Source organism: Anser cygnoides, chromosome 2 (genome assembly GCF_040182565.1).
Source record: "Anser cygnoides isolate HZ-2024a breed goose chromosome 2, Taihu_goose_T2T_genome, whole genome shotgun sequence".
Lineage (NCBI taxonomy): Eukaryota > Metazoa > Chordata > Aves > Anseriformes > Anatidae > Anser > Anser cygnoides.
Genome location: NC_089874.1, coordinates 96223424 through 96245689, shown reverse-complemented (window position 1 = coordinate 96245689; position 22266 = coordinate 96223424). Strand labels below are relative to the sequence as shown.

Sequence of the window (22266 nt, the reverse complement as noted above, 5' to 3'; positions counted from 1 at the left end):
ACCGACATTCAGGCTCCTTTACTTTTCTGACTACTTCAGAATGCTGCTTAAAGGCAGAGGCTCAGGTATTTCATCAGAACAGTCTAACCACCAGATATAACAAACCCCTCTGCCAGTCTCTCCTGCACTTCTTCAGTCCAACAGCCAATGAATTGAAGACTCATTGGGAACTAGCAAGAATTAAGAAAACTATTGTCAAGTATATATGGACAAGAAAACAGGCAGTGGAAAGCCTCTGTAATACAGGAATATTTTCTTGTGATATAGAAGGATATGGCCTCCTACATCACAGGTTTTGTGCCTGATTATGTGGGAAAGAGCACTACACCCTCTTCCTTAGGCTGCTGAATGTGATTTGAACAGCATTCTCTCAAAACTCTTACTTTCGCAATAAATAAATAAATAAATAAATAAATAAATAAATGCAAACATACTGGATCAAACATTCTGATTAAAAAGACATTGTCCACCTCTTAGAAAGTGAAGGCTTGCTTCTAAGAGTTAAGAAGTTTGATTTTAGTAAGGATATAAAATATCACCGTTAGAAAAGAAATATCTTAAACAATTTGAAGCCAGGTTAATTCATTCTTTAGAAACAAACTAAACCACAGATTGTCCAAATATGAAGTGTATGGTGTTCTTTTCTAATAAATAATATTTTCTGTCATTTGTCATCCTCAATTGTATTATTGAACTGATGGCAATTTAGTTTTTATTGTTGCATTAAATATCTCATCTAAAAGAAAAGAACTTCTTATGCAGAGACATATGGTGCATTGTTTCTTTGTATTGCTATCTTGATCAGTGCAATAGTCTTTTAGCTATTGCTATTCAGACATTTCTAGCATCCAGAAATCACCATGCTCAGGCCATTTCCCATTCCCCCTGCTTTGAAAGTGGGAAAGGCCTGCCATTTGTGCAACTCTGCGTAGTGCGCAGAGGAGGATTATGCTGCATATTCTGCTGACAAGATTCTGATGTGGCATCATGGTAACAGATCATTTTGACACAAGTTGGGAATATTCAAATTTTGGTACTTGCAATAGAATGTCTCAGTATGTCCTGATATTTTTAATGACTCAGTTGCTTCAGAAATTATTTACCAGCCATAAATTGAATTATAAGAAATGTGTGACACCAGTTTACATCAGATTGCATAACTTAGTATTCAGGGAATCAAAACAAAAGAATGAATTTCTGCTTCAAAGAGACCCAAACGGGGTGATTAATTTCTTGACAAGTTCAGAGGCCTTGATAAAAAGATTTGATCTTTTTGTATCTTACAGGACCCAGATATCAAGTGCTAGGCTGGTGGTATATTCCTGACAGTTGCATTCAGAAATCTATAGGCTACCAGCAAAGATTGAGGTTGGTATATTTCTAGTGAGTGTGTTTCATAATACGTAGCTAATATAACTATAGAATTGCTATAAGGATAACTAAAGACAAGTCAGCTCTCTTGGAAGTCCCCTGTCTCTTCCAGTACAAGATGGCTACAAGCTGAGGCCTACCGATGGTGAGATTTTCCATACTCACTTATGGCTTAACATGGTGTTAAACATTGAGGGCTGAGTTCAGCACAGCACAGTTTCAAACATAACTATGTCACAAAGCCACCACCTGGTCATATTTGTCATCGTTCTCATTTTCCTTTGCCCATGAAATTGCACCTAACTGTAAGGTGATCTGACTTTGAAAGTCTTGAACACCTATTCTTTGATAAGCACATCTCTTTCAGGGTTCTGCATTTCTAGTCTTCTGACATGTCCTTTGTCTCTTATTTTTTCTGAGCAGGCTATACCTTATATTTGGTTATGAGCTTGATGAACTTCCCACAGAACAAACTAGGAAATTTATCAGTGCCATTGCAAAGGTTCTAAGATTTCAGCAGATGCTTGATATGTGCGTTTATATTGAAGTTTGTGATATTAATAAATCGAGACATTAGGGAAAAAAAGAAAAAAAAGAAAAAGAAAAAGAAAAGAAAAAGAAACAAAAGAAAAAGAAATGAAAGAAAGAGAGAGAGAGAAGCGAAGAAAGATATGAAGACATTATTACTTCTTTTGAACTTTCACCATCTTGAGGTGCAAAAGTACAAAAGATAACCTAGTTATAACTGTCATGGAGATAATAATCTAGATAATATAAAACACATTACTAGGATGGATTCTGACTTTTGATTTATGTTATTCCTTTCATTTCTATTCCATAGATCTCAAGAACCCTTTACAAAATGTTTGCCACAGACTGTCGTATAATTGTTAATATGTACTTTCTGATGTCAGTGAAACAGTTCAAAATATCTATGAGATTCTGTGTTTTAGAGGTTTCATTCTAGTTCTCAGTCTTCTTTATATGAAAGTTATGCTGTTGTTTGTGCACTGTAAAATCTGTATGAACAGTTTAAAGGCAATTCTTTCTAGTAAAAAACCATAAACTCAGGGATTAAAAAGCTGTCTTAAAATGTGGTCTGCTTAACTGCAAAGCATGTTGTAGTTAAAAAGAGCATCACTTTCAGCTTTCATTCAGAAGCAGACTAAGTTATCTGATGAAGTATTACAGACAATTATACAATCTGTTTTATTTTAAATAAGTTGTTCTTTTGCACGATGAAAAAAAAGACTTGAAATACAAGTAGTCTTTACTCCAGAAAGGGCAAAAAACTGCTTGTAAAAAGTGTTTAGATACATGGATATGTAAATAAATTTAATGGGTAACAAAACTTTTTAGGCAAGGAAATAGTCAGCAAAGAGGTTTGAAAAAATATTTTTAGCATACTAAGTAAAATAAATGTAAAAAAAAATAATTACTATGGTATATCAAATCAACCTCCACTTCCGAAGACTATGAATATTTTTCTACTGTCATGAAGCTATTTTAAATCAGAATCAGAGAAAATATACATGAAAATAATCATTGTAAGAATAATATTTTAAATTACAGAAATTTCCTGGAAGTAGGATTAAGGTAAGCTTTAAGACAAGGACAGAGGTGGGAGGTTATTCTGTTAAACTGAGATTCCTCAGAGCTGGAACTATGTTAGTGTTTTATTCAGGTGTTTTCAGTTGGACAAACCTTTGTCCATGAGCTAATTGTTTTCTTACTGTACAATGGAAGAGGTAGAGCCCATCTTTCATTGTGTTATTTTTACATTTGTTTGAAATATGGTACACAGCATCCGAACTATAGAAATAATAATAAATACTTACATCATGGTGGAATTGTAGTATAGCTCACTTTGCCAGTGACCACACTGGTTGAAATAGGGTTGAAACAGCCAAGCTTTCATTAGCAGTTCCTGCCCAGTTGCTTTTCTGTTTTTACTGATTCATAGTTGCAAACAAGCTATAGTCTAAATTAAATTACATGTTAAATAGACATCATTGGATCATCTCTGAGGTCCAATAGGACATAAATGGAAGGTCAAGCAGAACCACATTGCAAGCCCTGAACTTGTACATGCTTGTCTATGAAGTACTGCAAGACCTCTAAGAGTGACCTGAGTTTGCAGCACATGGCTAAAACACAATTTAATCTGATTCTAAACACATCAAAACCATTTTTTCCATGAACTGATCACTGCTATGATGGGTACATTTTTATGAAAACATAAGTATCAATTTTACTTCTAGAATTGTTGAAATAAACACAGTACTGTCAGTTCTTGGACCTTGTTACTAGCAGTCTGCTCAGCTGTTGTGCTCAAGCGTTAGAAGCTTTAGGGGACTTCACATAGGTGAGGGCACTGCCCTGCCTGTGCTGGGGTCACCTCAGCTCCTATCTCATTTCTTCATGGAGAAGCCCGGCTCTTACAAGAGCACCCTGACAAATTCATCTAGACACTGGCCACCAAACAGATTTTGTTGTTAATCTCTGGTAAAACAGTTGGAAACTTTTTCTGGGAACAGACTTGTGTTCTGTCAAAAAAAAAAAAAAAAGTTTCCTTCTGTTGAGGTGGATTTTGGAGTGCAGGGAGAATACAGGTCCATCATCGGCATAAGCCACTCAGAGACCTTTGTGTGGGGGGTGTTGCCTTTCTCTGGTGACTGATGTGGCATGCTTAGATGGATGTGAAAGAAAGCACCACATTTACCAGAGTCAGTGCTGATTCACTGGAAATGAATATGAATTCTCACATCCAGAGTAAACTTAGCCCCAAAATTATGAGATCTTTAGCGTTTACAGTATTTACTTGCTTTGAAAGAAGCTGAATTTCACAGCTCTAAACTCATTTATGAAAGGCAGTTTATGAACTTTTGGACATAGATGCGATGTTGGATGAATGATGGGACGGAGGTAAGACTACATTTCTTAACTTTTTTTTTTTTTCTTTTTCTTCCACAAAAATGCAAAGATTGTGAGATCAATTTGCTGTAGAACTGAATTATTGTGAAATTCTGAAAACTTAGGGGAGCCTAAAAGCTTTCTTGCCCAACTCTAAGTCCTAAATTACTTTGGCCATGAAGTGATGGGTGCGGTAACACCTAATTAGTCTTAAAAGTCAGTGCCAATATGCTACTTATGTAGCTACTAATCATGTACAATAACTTAAGCCTGCGTTTTCTTATGCAGAGGAAATAATTCAGACTCAACTAGCTGAGTACAGATTGAGGTTTTTTTTTTCCTCATATAAGCTGATCAGAAGCATCTGACTAATAACCTCAAACCACCAAGAACAGCAAATATTTTTCTTCCCAAAAAACAGCTCCCTAAGATATGAAGAGTAAGGTCACCATTAAGATTAGAATACAAGAAGTGTTTTGTTGATCATCCAGTATTGACAACTTCTGTATTTATTTTGATTTATTATAAAAAAAAAAAAGACCTTGATGGTAGACATGGGCTATGCAAATAACCAATCCCCAAACCTGTCTTCCCATCCTTCCTTTTCTCCCCCAGGCTAGTATCTTTCTGAGTGTGTTTTCTGAAATTAATAAGGGTAGTTATTCTTTTAAAAAGTGGAATAAGGGTTTAAGCTAATATTCAGTATTGATATTAAAATAAGTCAAAATGAAAATGAAATAACAGAATGAAAAGTAAATGGACCTTTAAAATAGCTGTTTTAGTGTATTTCTCCCTCACACACACACATATACAGAGTGAAGGTATTTCTTCGTGTATTGCTTATCCTAGAAAAAATGTTAGTGATGTAAATCTTCACAATAGCTGGCTTTCCCCACATATTTACAACTGCCAGGGCAATAAATTTTAAACAAAGCAATGTACTGATGGATTGGAAGATAAAGGGAATTTGATTTATATTGTCAAACAGCTTAGTGTTATGGCTTGGCAGCATTACCGCATTGATAAATTTAAGAAAAAACAGACTTTGTAATAAGAATGAGTTGGTTTAGCATCATCTAGAATGTACATCTATGATAATTCATACATTATTATTGGAAATGGACAAAAGAAAGGACTCCTATAGGAATACTATTTTAAGACACTAAAACCATCAATAAACTATAATATATCAATTATTTATTATACTGCGTAACAAACACATATTAAAAGAGCTTGAAATTCATGACAAAACTGTAGGAGAGAAAAACTAACAACAAAAGGGAGACACATGCACTGTTCAAAACAGGGTGGTAGACTGGTTAAGAATGATCTTGCTCTGTACAGATACTGAAGATTGCTTAAAGTTAACCTCTTCTATTCTGTATTTTTGTATTTTATTGGACACAGCCAAATGCTTTATACGTTTAAAATATATGCCCACTCTAAAAATACAATTTATTTGATTTTTCATACTACTAATGAATTGGACAAGTATGATCTTGTGAGAACTTGAGTGACCTTCCATAGCCTATGTATAGGTCTTAAGAATGTATGATTTCAGGCAGGTTTGTTGCAATTTTAACAGAAGTAACAGTTCTTGTTGATAAAGGTGACTACTTAAATGTAATGTTTATGGAATTAGGAACACTTTGAAATAGCACTGTATGACATTCTTAAAACAAATAGCATTATATAACACAAATAAAGCAAATATAAAATGGTGTAACATGATGAAGTAAATGATTCCATAAAGTACCTGCAGGGAAATCAGAGTGAGATTTTTCTGCTGGGGTTTCTCAGAGATTAATGTTAGGTCAATGTTTTATTTTAGCATCTGGAATTAAATATGAACTAAAAATTTGTATAACCTTTACATACAACATGAAGTGACAGACTGTAGATCTTAGGCAGTCATTCAGAGACATTCATCTCACTGGATGATACATGGACATATTCATCTTACTGGTCCATGCGTAAAAATGTGTTTTAACACAGGCAAAAAAGGCGTCAGACTTCTATGACCCTATATAAAGAATTTGTTGCTGGAAGACAGATTCTTATCCAGGAAAACAGGTTAAAAAAGATTTAGGGTCCATAACAGGAAAAACAGTCCTTTGTGAATATCATCAGTGTTCATAGCTGTAACAAAAGATGGTGAGCTGATATTTAGATACCCAGGAACAGTAGTAGTAATTTGGAAATAATAACTCTGGGTAAGGCATTCATAATACTGAAAATGAATCACTGTAGTATATACATGGAATCTACATTTCTACAGGAGGCTGAAAGATTAGAGACCCTTGAAAATAACCAAACACTGTTAAAGAAACCATTATAAGGCAATATTTAAAGATTTCAAGCTATTTAGAATGTTATAAAAAGGTGACACGATACCAGTATAAATTCTGAATTCAACCTACAAAACAATGTCAGCCCCTGAGAAAGATTTCAAAACACAATATGAGAATACAATATTTATTTATTTATTTATTTATTTGTTATTTTTAATAAAACCTTGCTAATTAGCAGTGAAATCTGCATATGTCTAAGCTCCATAACACATAGGATTTTTAGTTTGAAAATAGTTGTAAATGCCTTCATGTGTTTTCTTAACAATCAGACATTGCCTTAACTTGACATTCTTATAGGTAATTACTTAATTTCCATCTCATTTTCAAATTAGTACTGGATGTTTATTAGCAGGAATTGTTTACTGAAGCACTGATTCTTGGAAAATCAAATCATTTGGTTGTTCCTTCCCATCTAAAACCTGTAAGCTCTTCTGTTTTAAAATGTAAGAAAGAACATTGCAATTGAGTCCTGCTACTTCTAAATGTGCTGTTACTGGAAATGGTTTACATTTTAGTCAAAAAAAAAAAAGAACAGAAACTGCAGAAATATTGATAATATCTTGCCTATGCATGAGCAATTCTTCAGCATCTTTCAATGACAAAATAAATAAATAAATGATGAAGATAAATACTAAGATGGAAATTTTGAAAACAAAATGAAATCTTTTCTTGGGAAACTTTCTTAAGTATTAAGTTTCATTAATAAAATAACAACTAAGTATAAATCTTAGTAAAAGTTGGTATAGCCAAGACACATTCTAAATGGTATGGTTCTTCCAATTCAATATTTTATGTTTCTCCCGGATGAGATTTTTTTCTCTTGTGGAATGGATATTTTGCAAGTTTGAAGGACATCACATTTTAACTTTTATTTAAAATTAATTGAAGTGTTTATTATCAGCTTAAATTTCCTTAAATGTTGGATCTTTTTTGATTCCTGGAAGAAACCAAAACTTTTCATTCACTGAGCTCACATCAACATCAATTTCCCTTTGTGATTTTGATGCCTTGTTTCAGGAGGCCTATGATTTGAATACAAAATAACTATTCATCTCTCAATGCATTTATATCCCAGATATGTGTAACCACCACCCTGCTGCTTGAAAAATTAGACTGAATTTGTGTGATTCCTGGAAAGAATCTCAGAGGGAGAGTTACAGTCAAAAATTTCATTATAGCAAATTTAATGTTGTACTCGCAAGTTTTGTTTGTCATATTTTTTTAATATGCATTTTCTTTATCTGCTTTCAATAGATACATTAATTGTCAATGGTGTCATCTCAAAGTTTACATTTGCTTTCTTTATAACATTTGTTTTATATGGGACTTGATCCTTACTTACTGAAGCTGAGTAATAACTTTACAGATAGTTCCGTTGTAATAGTGTTATGCATCTTGTCCTTTCTAAATTGAGTAATTACTGCATTTATTATATAATTAATAACACATTATACTATGCTTAAGCATTTATTTTTAATATCATTATTAATTAATTGTTTTAGTGCAATATTTCAACTAATATTTCTATCTTCCTGTTTCTTTTGGCAGGGATTAGGTTGGCAATTTTTATTTGGTTTACAAACTTCAGGCTAGATTTTGCAATCCTTTGTTCATAACCGTGAGCACTTACTCAAGTAGGCTCATCAGTGGTAATTTTCCTACGACCGTGTGCCTTCATCACCTGCTTATCCATTTTTCCTTCAAGCACATTAGTGCTCTGTGCTAACACCCACAATTTTCTACTCATTTAAATTCCTCCTTAAAAGCTGCCTCTTTTGTAATGACTACAAATCACTCTTGTCTTGTCCTGGTTATTCAGGTGGCAAGTTGATTTTTGCCTTTCTGCTAAACTCCATTTGTTTTGATGCTTCATTCACAAATTCACCCATGCTTAGTATGCAGAAAAAGTCCACAGATGTTACACACCTTAGATGGAGAACGCTCAAGGCCTTTCCTAGTCTGAAGAAAGGATATACATTGATATACATTGGTAATTTTAAGTTGGCTGAACTGAGGTAGACTTCTTAGACTTCTTTCAGTCACTTCCTTGACACGAGGTGATACTCTGTCTAATGGGTGCAGGTCCAAATCTAAACTGTAATATGCTCTCAGCGCTCAATGGGAAGCTAGCAGAGAAGTGGAAAAATACAATAAAATGCAAACCAAAGGATCTTCCTCTAGTTCAGAATACAATAATATAACCATATCTCCTCAGTCAAAGCTGGAGAGTTTTGTCCAGTGGATCCATAGCTATCTAGATACGAAAAAAAAAAAAAAAAAAAAAAGACTATCAGAGGATCTGGCAATATGATAGTATTTTGTTGAACCTGTTTTGTTTGAGAAGACTTGTTTTGAGAATACACGGTGAATTCTATACGTGTTTAATTTTATCCTTAGAAATGTTTCTTAGATGTGAGGTTGCATAAGTAATTTGCCTGTTTTATGTAATGCATTTGGCTTTATAATCATAGCTTTTATTGCTAGATATTTTGAATTTGAGTTATGGAACTAAAGTAACCGGTTTCTCTGTCATCCTTATTAGTATTACTATAGGTAAAATAGTCCCACAGTGACCCAATTAATTTCCCAAACCTTTAACATTAAAAAGCCTGTTCCTGAGTCGAACAGGATATTTACAATTCTGATAGTATATTGCTTAAACTTTGCTCTCAAGATTCTTATTAAATCTTAAATTAGTGGCAATTTCTGAAAAAAAGGAATACATATACTTGTGACATTGAAGATACAATTAAAACATTTTTATTTGTTTGTTTGTTTTTTACCTTTGGCTCAGAAACACAAGAGTTCAACTGTATTTTTTCATTCCATCAGTCAAGAAAGGCTATTATTATGTCAAGCTACATTTCAGAGACAAACTTGCAAATAGCATTAAACATATACAGTGTCAGACAGGTCATGGTGGAAATGCAGATTAGCTCAAGTATTTTATGTTAATAATAATGTTTTGGTTGTAGTAGAAATGAAATTGTATTTATAGTCATGAAATTGCATTTCTAGTCATATATATAGTCATATATATTCCAGAATTCAGAATAAACTGAAGAAAGTGGAACAATAGGTATTTTATTTTAACATGTTACTCAGAAAAAAATAAATAAAAAAGAAAAAAAAAACAAGCTAAATATCCCTATTTAAAAAAACAACAAAAAAAACCACAAACATAAAAATTTATGTTTGTAATCTGCTTATTCAGCAACTCTTTTATTAATACATGTATTAGTAACTGTATATCTATAGATGTACTTGTTTTTAAGGACTCCATAGTATGTCTCTAAAGTTAAAATCTAGTTCCTTCATTCAGGTATTTGCCTTAATGATCAACTACTCAGTAAGCAGTGAACCACAATTAGGAACTCTGAAACATGCACTCTTCCCTTCCTGTTTCCTCTCACATGCAATTGTTTTGTTAAATGTAATATTTAAGTTTGTTAGTTTTGGTGGAATAAACTGGCTTAGAAGGATAGCATGTTTACACATGACTAAAAGTTAAGTGGGTTATCAAGGCTTCAAAGGTATAGAATCAACTTAGTTCATTTTCATTACAAATACTGACTCAAACATTTCTTGGGCCTTTCACTAAACTTATGGGGTGGGGAAGAAGTAAGACAGTTAAAATGTTTATGAAGTAAAATTACTGAGTTCTCCATTTTCTTATCAATACTTATTCCCCTTCCTATAAACTGCAGAGAGTTTTTATAAAAATTATCCTTCTCCTAATTTTTTAGATTGTATTAAAAGATGTCATCTTTTGGAGGAGAGGAGCAAGAGCTGAAGAGGAGACTATTATCTGAGGTGGCTTATAATGTCTTCTTTCTTTTTCCTTTAAGACACAAGGAGAAAATTCAGAGAAAATGGGAAACAAAATGGAAGCAAAGATTTGAAATGCTGACTTTGATTCTTCCTCAGAGCTTTGTGCCTGGAAAAAAGAACAACACATTAACTTAGGAGCCACTCTAAAATCTGGTAAGCTGTTTGAGATATTTCTGTTTGCTTATTTTTGTCACTGTCTTATAACTTTGTTAAAATAATAATAATAGTAATAATAATAGTAGTATTGATAAAACGTTTCTTGGATACATTAAAACACTTTTTGTAAGCCAAGCAGAAAAGCAATCCCCTGAAAAAAAAGATCAAAGAGAAGAAGTAAATCAAGAAAGAAAAAATCAGGACTCAAAGTGGGGCAGGAGCATCACAGAATCACAGAATCATCTAGGTTGGAAGAGACCTCCAAGATCACCTAGTCCAACCTCTGACCTAACACTAACAAGTCCTCCACTAAACCATATCACTAAGCTATACATCTAAACGTCTTTTAAAGATCTCCAGGGATGGTGACTCAACCACTTCCCTGGGCAGCCTATTCCAATGCCTAACAACCCTTTCAGTAAAGAAGTTCTTCCTAATATCCAACCTAAACCTCCCCTTACTAATTAGCTGCTTGGGACTTCACTGTATTGCTTTGCCTTCTGTAAAGAATTATTTTGCCTTTTTTTTTTTTTAATAACTTAAAAAAATATATATATATTTTTAAAAGTTTAGCTTCAATGATGGTAGCAAGGGTTTGACTGCTAGTACACAAGTACTTCCCTCACAATATAGTAGACACTTGACCCTTTCTGGAAGGATCATTGATCTGAACTGAGTATGACTACATGAGTACATGACTACATATATATATATCGTGTGTGTATATATATATATATAAATATATATATATATGTATAATGATTTATTCTCAAGAGAAATACAAGCAAACCATCCTGGTCTGTGGTGAGTCTAGAAACATAAATTTACAATTGTGTTTATCTAGATAACAAAGTACACAAAGTACACCATACAATCCTAACATATACTATGATCTCTCCACCATCCCACTGTGTTTACTCTTTGATCTTTTCTCGACTTTGGCAGTGCAGATGTTCCTGAACGAGAAGAGAGCTCAATTCAAACTTCTATTCCAAATACTGCTTGTATGTTTGCTGTTATAAAACTTTTGCCAAAAATCTCATAAAGAGGTCCTCTAGCAGAATATGGAGGCCAGATCTTTTCGCCTCTTTTCTTGCTTTCTTCAATGAAAGTGCAAGCCACAAGGTTGATTACTTTAAACCAAGTCTCTTTCTAACAAAATTAAATTTTAAATACATTGCAAAAAGTAGAAATTTATTCGTGAGGGAAAAAAAAATTCCTTTTCCTCCCTGGCAGCCTAGAGCTCGGTGTTTAAAAAATGTTTTGGAGAGAGGTGAGATGTGATTTTAGCTGAGAACTACATCTAGATGTGCCCTTTTCTGTAGCCAGTGTCTGAGCACGTAAAGCTATTCTTGTCTTAGAGGGGCTTCTACTTTTGCCACACTTTGGAAGGGAACAGGGTCGGACACTGCCTTTGTGCAGAGGCTTATTGATTATGTGATAACAGAATCACAGAATCACAGAATCGTCTAGGTTGGAAGAGACCTCCAAGATCACCTAGTCCAACCTCTGACCTAACACTAACAAGTCCTCCACTAAACCATATCACTAAGTTCAACATCTAAACGTCTTTTAAAGACCTCCAGGGATGGTGACTCAACCACTTCCCTGGGCAGCCCATTCCAATGCCTAACAACCCTTTCAGTAAAGAAGTTCTTCCTAATATCCAACCTAAACCTCCCCTTACTAATTAGCTGCTTGGGACTTCACTGTATTGCTTTGCCTTCTGTAAAGAATTATTTTGCCTTTTTTTTTTTTTAATAACTTAAAAAAATATATATATATTTTTAAAAGTTTAGCTTCAATGATGGTAGCAAGGGCAAGGGTTTGACTGCTAGTACACAAGTACTTCCCTCACAATATAGTAGACACTTGACCCTTTCTGGAAGGATCATTGATCTGAACTGAGTATGACTACATGAGTACATGACTACATATATATATATCGTGTGTGTATATATATATATATATAAATATATATATATATGTATAATGATTTATTCTCAAGAGAAATACAAGCAAACCATCCTGGTCTGTGGTGAGTCTAGAAACATAAATTTACAATTGTGTTTATCTAGATAACAAAGTACACAAAGTACACCATACAATCCTAACATATACTATGATCTCTCCACCATCCCACTGTGTTTACTCTTTGATCTTTTCTCGACTTTGGCAGTGCAGATGTTCCTGAACGAGAAGAGAGCTCAATTCAAACTTCTATTCCAAATACTGCTTGTATGTTTGCTGTTATAAAACTTTTGCCAAAAATCTCATAAAGAGGTCCTCTAGCAGAATATGGAGGCCAGATCTTTTCGCCTCTTTTCTTGCTTTCTTCAATGAAAGTGCAAGCCACAAGGTTGATTACTTTAAACCAAGTCTCTTTCTAACAAAATTAAATTTTAAATACATTGCAAAAAGTAGAAATTTATTCGTGAGGGAAAAAAAAATTCCTTTTCCTCCCTGGCAGCCTAGAGCTCGGTGTTTAAAAAATGTTTTGGAGAGAGGTGAGATGTGATTTTAGCTGAGAACTACATCTAGATGTGCCCTTTTCTGTAGCCAGTGTCTGAGCACGTAAAGCTATTCTTGTCTTAGAGGGGCTTCTACTTTTGCCACACTTTGGAAGGGAACAGGGTCGGACACTGCCTTTGTGCAGAGGCTTATTGATTATGTGATAACAGAATCACAGAATCACAGAATCGTCTAGGTTGGAAGAGACCTCCAAGATCACCTAGTCCAACCTCTGACCTAACACTAACAAGTCCTCCACTAAACCATATCACTAAGTTCAACATCTAAACGTCTTTTAAAGACCTCCAGGGATGGTGACTCAACCACTTCCCTGGGCAGCCTATTCCAATGCCTAACAACCCTTTCCTAATTTCCAACCTAAACCTCCCCTTGCACAACTTTAGCCCATTCCCCCTCGTCCTGTCACCAGGCACGTGGGAGAACAGACCAACCCCCACCTCGCTACAGTCTCCTTTAAGGTATCTATAGAGTGCGATAAGGTCACCCCTGAGCCTCCTCTTCTCCAGGCTGAACAATCCCAGCTCCCTCAGACGGTCCTCATAAGACTTGTTCTCCAGACCCCTCACCAGCTTCGTTGCCCTTCTCTGGACTCGCTCGAGCACCTCCATGTCCTTCTTGTAGCGAGGGGCCCAAAACTGAACACAGTACTCGAGGTGCGGCCTCACCAGAGCTGAGTACAGGGGGACAATCACTTCCCTAGCCCTGCTGGCCACACTGTTTCTTATACAAGCCAGGATGCTGTTGGCCTTCTTGGCCACCTGAGCACACTGCTGGCTCATATTCAGCTGACTATCAACCAATACTCCCAGGTCCTTCTCTGCCAGGCAGCTTTCCAACCACTCATCTCCCATCCTGTAGCGCTGCTTGGGGTTGTTGTGCCCCAGGTGCAGGACCCGGCACTTGGCCTTGCTGAACTTCATACAGTTGGCCTCAGTCCATCTGTCCAGCCTATCCGGATCCTCCTGCAGAGCCTTCCTACCCTCGAGCAGATTGACACATGCACCTAACTTGGTTTTGTCTGGAAACTTACTGAGGGTGCACTCGATCCCCTCATCCAGTTCATTGATAAAGATATTAAAGAGAATTGGCCGCAGTACTGAGCCCTGGGGGACTCCACTAGTAACCGGCCTCCAGCTGGATTTAACTCCATTCACCACGACTCTTTGGGCCTGGCTACCTAGCCAGTTTCTAACCCAACAAAGGGTACGCCAGTCCAAAGATTTGAACTCCGCTTAAATCAGTTATGTCTTCTAAGTCTCTCTCTTGCCCTGTTGTGCTCAGTACATTTTTAAGATTCAAGCCTCTTGTCCTTGGGAACTTCCTCCACCCCTTCTCTCAGCTCCAGAGTCCGAAATTCTACCTTCTCTTCTTTCATTTTCAATGATATTTTCTGCAGTGCTGGGACTTGCTTTGTTCTCTCAGTTTATAGCCCATACTCCCTACTTTGCCATATTTGAACCATGCCGTAAACCCCTTAGTTTGGAAAGTCTGAATGTTTTTGCCAACTTCACTGCAGCGTTGTATGCAGGGAGCTCTTTTGTTCCTTAGGGTAACTTGAGAGCTTAAAAGTCTAACTGATGTCAGGAGGTAGATTTCTGTATGGATCATCCAGAGTGATTTGACCTCTCACTCTGCCCCCCATAACCTGCTATGTCTTTTGCTCTTGTATTTTCTACCATCATGCTGCAGTACCTGACTACCTTCGGATTTCTCATGCATGAGCTAGGACCTTACCTTCCTTACCACCAGAAGTCCTTTTTCTCATAGACTTTCATCCTATGTAAGTTTGGCTCCACTGCAGCGTGGAGCTAAGCACATAGCCATGTACCCATATATCAGTGAAATAACTAACTATGCTTTCTGATGCTGATAGCCCTGTAAATAGAATTTGCATGCAAAACTTTCTAGTCTTACTCTTAATATTGCTTCTTTACAGGAGTGGTGGGACAGTAGTCAGTACTGTCAGGATTGTAACTACTTTTAAGTTTTTATTTCTATTCTATACTAGACAGGCAAAGAAGTGAATTACAAACAACATTTGCATATTCAGAAAACTGACATATATAGAAAAGATAATATATATGAAAGGTCTAATGAAGCCTAGTTTCCTACAGACTCATCCATTGATCATTACCCTTATTGTATACTCCCAGCAGTAACCCTAGTTTCTCCTCTACTATGTTTTCTGTTGTATCCCAAATGGGGAGAAGATAGTATGTACTGTTAATAGTTCAGAGCTACCAGTGTCATCATCATTGCAGATGTTATGCCCATCTTTATGAAAACACAGATTGGTAACTGAAGAATCAATGACAGACTCCATCTTAAAATAACTTTGTAAAGTTAAAGTAATTATCTTCCAATCCAGATAAAATGCACACAAATTTGCAGTGCAGATGAAGAAATAACTATTTTTTTTTCTCAGCAGTTTTAGGTAGCTGCCTCAAATGAAAAAGCAAATTGCATTATGACAAAGAGATACCTGCATTCACATCAAGCAGGCTATATACAGTTTGAAACTCATTTAAACTATTTTTTTTTATAATTTTGTGTGGTAAAATGCTTGGCATATATATATGTATATATTTTTTTAATGTACTTATTAGCCAAATAAATTAGCAGAAAAAAAATAGTTTGTACAAGCCAGATCCCAGAACTATTTTATGAACAAATCTTGGATTAAGATATAGTTGTGTGCTTAAAATAAAATAAAATATTTTATGTGCATAAAATATTATGCAGGAAGATAGGAAGATTTTTCATGTGCATAAGATATATCATGTGAACTTTTCAAAATCAATCAGATACTGTTTTGGGATTTCAAACACCCCCAAAATTGTGATGATAACAGGCTGATATTCAATAATTAGATGCATTTCTTTTGTTGCTTTAGAAAAGATGTTGCTGATTATGTCCCAGCAACTTGAAATAAAATTCATCAAGTAATGGCTGATATTTTTTGCTGCCTTGTTCAAGTTCTTACAGGGTTGGGCTTTTTAAAATTAACTTATTTTGTTGTTTTTGTTTGTTTGTTTGTTTTCTGCTTGTTGTTTTCCAGTGGCATAACCTTCATAGCTAGTATCATGACTCAAATCAGCTGATGCATTATTAATTCAACATTAATGGGATCATTTAAAAAGAAGCACATATAAAACATACATTTGAGGCCTCTACCAAAGCTTCTCCTTACTATGTTCTGAGCAGTGCCTCACTCCACTCTAGGTTAGTTGAGTCAGACACAGTCTTCGTTGTTTTATCTTTACAACTAGCTTAGTCTCACTTCTGAAATATCCTTTCTCACATGCAGTTCATCAATATTATTGTCAAGGACATAACCTTACTTTAATGTCATTTTAAAAGTAATAGAAAAAAAAAAGTTTTCCTCTGTTAATTACAGATGCCAGAAGGCATTGGTCATGTAAATTCAGTCTTCATAATACCAGCAACACTTCAGTGGTTTGACCCATGCCCTTAGTGCTAAGTGGGTGGATTACCAGGGCAAGCAAAAGCTTCAGTGGGCTTTAGCCTCCAGCACTGCATGAGTCAAGCAGCTCAAGCTGAAAATGCCCCCAAGCTGAGGTAATTGCCTTTTGCAATAGAAAGGGGAATAATTAAATCTAGGAGCCTGACCAAGGGGGTCCCTAAAGTCCTCATGGCTTTTTGGGGTGGTGGAGTCCTCAGTATCTGTCTGCTCATGAGTTCCCTGGGGAGCTTGGGAGTCCTGGGAACACTGGTACCCAGTGGGCTCCTGCCAGGTTTCCCGCCTCACTGAGCTGCCCTTCTGAGCCAGCTGTGAATGTGGAAGTCACAAAGCCAGAGGATGATTAATTAAAGGCCGAATCACGAGGCACAAGAGATTGAATTAATGTGGAAACTCTAAATGGAACTCTTAAGTATTTGACTCAACAGCCAAATAGTCTCATTCTGTGTTTGCTTGTTGATTGGCTATCTATCTATATCTATCTATCTATCTATCTATCTATCTATATATTTTAGAAAATAGAGCATATTTTCTCACCTACAAATGGAACTTCCTGGAAAATGAATGTGTATTTTCTAAAAAAAAATCAATGTTTTCTCACTGCTTTGCATTAGAAGAAAAACAAGACTTCTAAAAAGCTACAATCCTCTGTGAAAATAACTCAGATGTACTCTAAATGGAGGCCTGGGAGGAGATGCTAAGGGAGTGACAGTATCTCCACCACCTGCTCCTTTGGCAGTATTACAGTGCCTTCCCCAAAGAGAGGGATCTGGGACTACAAAGCCACCCTCTGGAAGCCTGTGTAGGGATTTTTACCTACTATGATATAGTTGCTTACTGGTTAGGTCTAGGCACATTCTCCTGGCTGATTTTGTCCCTTTCAGCAGTCAGTCTGTTGGCTGTATGCCACCATGCTTAGAACCCAGCAATCTGCAACAGCACTGTGAGAATGTCTTGGGTTTCTCTCAGCCCTACCTCTTTGAGGATTCACTCTTTTCTTTCTGGTTTTGGATCCACACCAGAATGTCTGGCTTCACCAAAGTTACACAATAAACTTAAAGTCAGGAATAGACTGATGTACTCCCAGTCCACATACATAGTGGTATCATCCTGTTCTCTGTATCTTACTCCTATTTCTAACATTTGGTAGTTGGCAGACCTGATGCACTGTTTGAACATATTACAAGGTAAAGAAGGAATCTTAGCATGTGAGGAAAATGACATTAGGCATGCTAAAGAGGTTTTCATTTTCTTATGATGAAAAAGTTCACCAAAGATTAAATGAAACCTTATATCACTGATTTTGGCTAAATATTCACAATCACATTAAAACAATAGCAATAACAAAACCAACAATGCATAAGTAATTTTATTTTACTGATTCCTGCAGTGATTATGTTTGTCATTTTTTAATTAATTGTGAAAACACATAATCATTTTTTTGTCTTGCATTTGTATGTAGTACATGGAAAATTAGGTTTAAAATCACCTAGCTGAGAACTGAGTTCATACTTTCTAACCTTCAGCATTACAGAGTTACTAGACCTTGACTGCTACTACAAATCTGAAATTACCACCTTGCAGGTATGCACGTTTCGTTAACACTTTAAATTAAGTGCCTCAAATAGGAATTTAATTTAGTTTTAAGAGGGGAACTATTGTATGCTAATTAAACACCAAATCATTTCTCAAAAGGTATTTACCACGGTTTAACAACTATGTAATAGAAATAGAGCATCTATGTAGTTGCTCACCTTACATAAACAGGCTTTTAATAATCAATGGAAATTCAATTAACATAAAAAAGATCCCATGAATGCTCAGTAATTATGTATATAAATCAGCATTTAAGGCCCTCCATTTAAAGTGCTACTAGCAGTGTAATATTTTGTTACATCTATTCCTTCCCAGTTAGAAAATTTGTCATTACCTCACATTTGCAGAGTTTTCCTTTTTCCCTGTTATGCCTTAAGAAATTTGTGAACAATATTCCTTTAAAACTACTTTTTTTTTTTTTAAGACTTTACCGTTTCATTTATACGTATTCAAATGACCAACTTTAATCTAACTTTTTTTTTTTTTTTAATGTTTACAAAGAAGGTTAGATAATGGCCACGATATTATGTATAGCTACAGAGGGCAAGTTCTAGTTCTGTGCATCCCTTGTTATCTCAAAAACTAGATAATAACACCTCTGTGTATGCGTATATTTAAACGTATATCACATTTTGGCAATCCAAATCCATCAGTACGCTGCAAATCAAAGTAATAAAAGCATAAACTATATCCCCAGAAAAGAAAATTGTCATGTGCTACTCCAAAATGAAACAAATTTATTAAAGACCAAGAAGCTTAAATCTGGATCTTTATTTTGTTTTAAAACAAAACAAAACAACAAAAAAAAAACCCAACAACAACAAGAAGAAACAAGAATGGGAAAGTTGGAAGTAGAAGATTGTTCATTCATGTTAGAAAACCACATGAAAGTGCTTGAGCATTTCTGAATTATTAGCTGAAGCTTAACAAGGAATGTGATGTAGAATTATCTTTGTTAGTGAAATAAAATAAAAATCACCACTTGATTGGGGATTTCTTGACACCTGGAACTTTGGTTTCATTCAATTTGAAGTGTTTTTTTTTTTTTCTTTTTTTTTTTAATGCCAGCCTTATGAATAGGAGCTGTTAGGACAGAATTAGTAGGTCAGTCACTCTTAATTTCAAAGAGGTGAACAGGGACAGAAGTGTTAGAGAAGTAGAACTGTTCAGCTAGAGACCCCTCTGCACAGTGTGCCTGAGAATGGACTTGAGAGTTGGTGGAGAGAGAAGCACGTGCCCTGTTCTGCTGTTAATATCATTGGTTGGATATCACATGTACTACTGTCAAACCTGCCATATCCCTTCATCTGTCTGAATAACTTCAGATCATATTTGTTGTTACCCACCTTTCGCATCCCCTTTGTTTTTTCCTGCCTTTTTCCCAGCACAACATAGGTTGCACTTCCTTCATATGACTTGTCTGTGCCTGGATCCTGCAGTGTGATGAAGAACACCACCTACCCTGTGGCCATCACCTTCTGGGAGCTTCTAGGGAGGTCAGTGTGGTGATATGATTTCTGTATGCTCAGGGAGTATTTGCCCTAGATCTTCATTCTGCTTATCCACTGGAGCCATGTTTGGCTGAGCCCTTCCAATGATACTAACATTCCCTTGACTCAGTGTCAGTGTGAGGAGCATGTTTTGAGTTGCTCTCTGGTATCAAGTACCTAACTGTAGAGTGGAGTGAGATTTCTGTCTTTATCAGATGCTGGCAGAGAGGAATGTTCATCTCGTTAGCTACCTAACCAGTTCTTTCTCAGAAAGCAGAGGACGTTCATAACAGGAAACTTTTGTTTTGAAATGATTTGTAGGAGATCCACACTCAAGATTCTTTTTTCTCACAGATGACTTGAGCACCCATAAGCAGTATGCTTTCACTACAAACTGCACTAAGGTGATAGAGTCCCTCTCCACAAACATGTTATGCTGAATTAGACGTTTTTCTAACAGCTTTAAAGGGGAAAATAAAAACATATTATGAACAGTTCAGTAATACATCTGCCACTGGGGCTTACCTTGATGCATTTCGTACAGAAATTTTCAACGCTGTTCAAGATCATAGCAAAGAAACATTTTCTATTCTGCACATCTGGCTTTTAAATACTGTGTGATGTTTAAATAATAATAATAAGAAGAATAAAAGTTAAAATATGAGCTTTAAAAGAGTGAGTGGGAAAACTAATGAATTGCTACCAGAAGACAGAATTTTATGTTGCATAGTGGATGGAAATCTGTATTAAATGACCGAACAACTTTACTCAAATGCAAGATCTTTGTAAATTCTTCATTCAGTTCAACAATGGAGCCTCTGCGATGTCAGGACATTTACAAATAATTCTTATACTAAACTAGAATAGCTAATGCTTTTTCAATGAGATGTTGTTTACTGATAATTTTGTAAGAACAAAATCCACAAGCGTACAAGTTAAAGGAAAAAAAAAATGGCAGAGTGAAAATATAATTTTAGTTTGAATAGTGAGAGTTGAAATGTGTTTTGGTTTTTTTTGCCTTTTTTTTTTTTTTTTTTGGTCAAAGTAGGAGCTACCTTGATGTAGATTAAGATTTCATGAACCATTTCTCTGTAGAAATGGTCATGCAACCTCCTGAGTATTTTAACAAAAAATCAATACACAACAAATGGGTAGTGTATAATTTAGTGGGGGCCCATACAACACACACACGAAACCCAACAAAATAAGGAAATAAACCACCATTTAACAGTACATATCTCCAGTCCCTGGTTGAAAAGAACTCAGCCAATGACTGTACCCCAATAGTCACGTTAGCCCTAAATCACTGAATTCAGTTTCTTTCAGAATTTGGTAAGGAATGGGAAAAAATACTATCTCTGTGTGGCCGTTAAGGTGGAGAGATAGAATGAAACTAGAGTGAAAAAAAAACAGTTTGGAAAGCATAACCTCCTTCCCTCTAGTAGCATTGATTTCTAGAACAGCCTCTGAGTTTTTACAGTTTTTAAAGCTCTAAAATATGATCTCCACTTCTGTTTTTTAGCCTGGAAATGGAATTTGAGGAGTCAAATCCCACAAGAAAAGTTCTTTTTGAAGCACTTCCAAACCAATCTGGAAAAAAAAAGAAACACAACTTCAGAGAATTTAGGACAGCCTTTCATAAACATCAAAACATTTTTGTTCTGTTTACTGACAATTTACTGCAAGAGATTTGACATTAAATCTTTAGCAGTAGTATCTTAGGGAAATACCAGCATTAAATTGTATGTGATGTCTTAGGCTTAGTGCATGAGGAAACAAGAGTAAGCCCACAGAAGTACATTTCTATCTCAGGCAATCTGCAACCTCAATCTGTGATCAATTAAAATAAATGTGTATCTGTTGGATTTATTATTTGCAAGATTCATCTTATGTAAGTACTTCTGGTTTATATTAAAATAGTTTGGTCCTAAGCTTAGCTGGGGGTTGATATCAAATGCTAAAAATCAAATAATTACAATAGTAAGCACAGAAATTGAATCTAGGATTAGAAAGAACACCCATTTGGTGGCTCACCTTTTTTTTTCTTTTTTTTTTTTTTCCTACAGACATTAAAATTGAATTAATTGAAAATTGAATTGAAAATGTAGATTTGTAAAAGATGTTTACATTAGCCCTATATGAACATCTTAGTGGTCTTTGAAACAAAATTATTCTGGAACCAACAGATACAGGTATAAGAATTTGCTATAAATTAAGCAGCTGTCAAGTCCCTTAAAATCTTTAAGTTGTAAAAGCACTTTTTTTTTTCTGCTAATATTGTGCCATGCTGTTTTTTTGTTTAATAAACATAACATTGAATTTAAAGCTTTGTTGTTCTCTGTACATCCAATTTCATATTTCGCTTTTCTATATCATGTGGAAAACATGCCTTTGTGTTAACTCTTAAACTTCTGACATCACACTTAAATGGAAGGGATGCTACTTTGTTCATACTTTTAATCTAGCTAACGATAGTGCAGACCTGATGGCACATAAGTTGTCTTTAAAAGGAAGGTTGATTTTTATTCCTTTTTTTTTTTTTTTA

General features: G+C 35.4%; 1 long non-coding RNA gene across 1 annotated transcript; it reads left to right on the top strand.

The window, feature by feature from the left end:
- The first annotated feature begins 1191 nt into the window (after positions 1-1191).
- LOC136790146 (uncharacterized) lies at positions 1192-21474 on the top strand. The gene is made up of 4 exons (XR_010829564.1): positions 1192-1368; positions 10484-10619; positions 19617-19727; positions 21244-21474. It is a non-coding gene; the product is annotated as an uncharacterized lncRNA (long non-coding RNA).
- Positions 21475-22266: the final 792 nt, after the last annotated feature.